The following is a 2,831-nucleotide window of genomic DNA, read 5'->3' on the forward strand; positions in this document are numbered from 1 at the left end:
GTCTAGTTAGGCCTACACAAGAGAAAAACGATATTATGTAAGGTTAATGAAAAAGTACATGTGCAAATTCTTACATTTCAGGGTCCTTTGGAAAGCTAACTAATGCTAGGTCTGGTATTTATGCGATCTTGAATTGGCACGGACGCAGACTGCCGCAAAACACCACTTACACTTGCAGGTGACTTGCGACTGTCGATAGCCGCCATTAGCTTTGTTTACCGCGCCTCGTTTCACAATCAGCTGGTGACCTGGATACGCGAAAAGAGACCTCGTTTCCAGTCTCTATTTTTAGTGTCTCTGCTCTCAATAACAGGGGAAAGCACTCTAGATTTATTTAATGCCAAAGAGGTTATAATAGTACTAGAGGTTGCAGCTGTGACGTCACCCGTGTAAATGCACAAAGCTATGGCTATGCTGGCCCACTCAGCTCGCTTTGTCACCATTTTTGAGAGAATAAGAAACAGCTACGCTTTCACACTGTGCGTCCCTCGCAACGCCTAGGTCTCCATAGAGTTTAAAGCTCAGTTCAGTTTTCTTTTAAGTTTTCTTTTTGTTTGCTGTTGTTGCTTAATCACATAACATACACGCTTACACAATACCGCACCTGCTGACCGATTGTGGGAAACATGATATTAATGCACTTAAATGTGGGCTACTACTGAACAGAGAGATATAATATGAGGTATCGTTTGTTTTTTCCCCGGTGGGTGGGTGAGGGGCGGAGAGAGACAAAGTGAGTTACTGAGTTTGTTTAGAAAAAAGAACAATTTCATACTCACAAAATGGATTGCTTTCATGCCATGATGTCTACACTCTCACTCTCCTTCTACTTATGCAAAGCCTATGTCTTCATAGACTAGAGTATGTATAGGTTAAGACTGCATTAATTATTTAATATTTTATTGTCTCAAAATGAGCAATTAATTGTAGGCTGGGATACTGTAAATCACATCTTGTATCTGCCTCCTGTGCGTTGTTTAATACTGATCACAAATAATATAATATACTGTCAATGTCAACATTTTAAAATGAAATACTAAGATAAATAGCCGGTTTACCGTTCACATTTTTTTTCTAGAATTGGCGTTGATTGCCAATGGTGTTTGGCTACACTACACCCCATCTTCCATGAACCCCTTCTGATGGCTCTCGTAGCCTAGAGGTTAAGGTGTTCACCTCTCAATAAAAGGTCCCGGGTTCAAATCTGGGTAGCGACCGAAAAATGTTCTTGTCTAAAAGAATGGTCTCCTTTCATCTCCTTTTCGGTTCTCTAGGAATGTTCTGTCGTTTGCTTTCGTCTCCACTTTCTACCCCCACCCTTAAACCTCCTTTGACCCCTCCTCTAGGCTCCTGACTCTTTCTGTAGCCTTTCTACTCTACTGCTACTTCTTAGCTCCTTCTTACCGCCTTATTTCAGCCACATCCCTGATCTTCTGGTAGGAAAGATCTACACCTAGTCTTTTCGGACAAGGGCGAACAATCTCGGAGGTCTCGTGTGCAAGTTGGGCTCATTAAAAATCCCTTGGTGGTCTAAAATCGATAGAGTAGGCTTTGGCCGCCACCCGGGCAAAATTCAAAATTTCCTACCAACTGTAAATGTTTGGGGTGTCCCTCACACTCGCACTCATGTGACCTTATGCTGTTGTAAGCGCCGTAAAACACTTAGGCTACCCAAAGAAAATTAATTAAAAATTACCCTTCTGACGCTGTTGAACATGCTGTTTGGCATCGGTTCTGCAAATGAGACAGAATGTTACGCTGGTCTTATTGGTGGGTAGTTACGCTTGGTTGGCTACTTATATACATGTACTCAGGGGCGAAGCGTCTATATAATCAAATAATCACTGCTTCCCTTCCTAATTTTGAAACACTGTCGCTGTCAAATTCACCTCTTATGAATTCCGGATTTGTTTTCATTCACAATTCACAACTCAGAGTCGCCGCCTCGAGTAAGATTCTTGTGTGATATCTACAGGCCATCTGGTCCCGTTTCACTTTGATTACCCTGTCAAACAAGTCAACCTTCGCCCCTGCATGTAATCTCATTTCAACAACATCATCAGTGATTCTTTTCCGTTCAGCCAGCCGTGAAGGTGTGCTAGAGTTCCAGCTGAAGCTTCTAGCCTCAGTCACACTCCTGAGTCCAGAGGGCCGATACATGCAGTGCTAAATCTAGACACACTGTTTGAGCAACGCACAGCAAAATATTTCAATAAAATATACGTTTTTTTATTTTATAAAGTGATAATCAAGTCCATCTCATTCATATTTTCTTAATGTTTCTCTCCCATATGGTCACACCGAAGAAAAAAGGCCCAATATTTGCATTATTTGAAGATTATTTGACTAATTTAAAGGTGAGCAATCACAAAAATCTCTATGAGTACATTTTAGCGATAGGCAAATCACATGAAAAAGAAATCAACATCAAAAGACTTCCCAGAATTTCATAATTCCGTGATTGAAAAGTGTTGTTGTTTACCGACTGGCGTTTTCTTTCTCTGCGGAATGACAGCGAGCCATCCCGATTTTGACACTCGTGACGTCAAAGCTAAGACCTCTAGTTCTATTTATAACCTCTTTGATTTCGCGCAAAGACCACCCTGAATACTTTGATATCGGGGTAGCCTAGGTAGGCCAAAAAGAAGATTGCCCTCGCCTTCAAACTAGTCAGAGTTCAGTAACCTGTTGAGCTAAATGATAATAATATGCAAGTTAGCCGCAAGTATCACAATTCACCATGTCGATGTATGTATGTATGTATGTATGTATGTATGTATGTATGTATGTATGTGTGTATGTGTGTATGTGTGTATGTGTGTATGTGTGTA

This window comes from Aplysia californica, unplaced genomic scaffold (assembly GCF_000002075.1).
Source record: "Aplysia californica isolate F4 #8 unplaced genomic scaffold, AplCal3.0 scaffold00683, whole genome shotgun sequence".
Lineage (NCBI taxonomy): Eukaryota > Metazoa > Mollusca > Gastropoda > Aplysiida > Aplysiidae > Aplysia > Aplysia californica.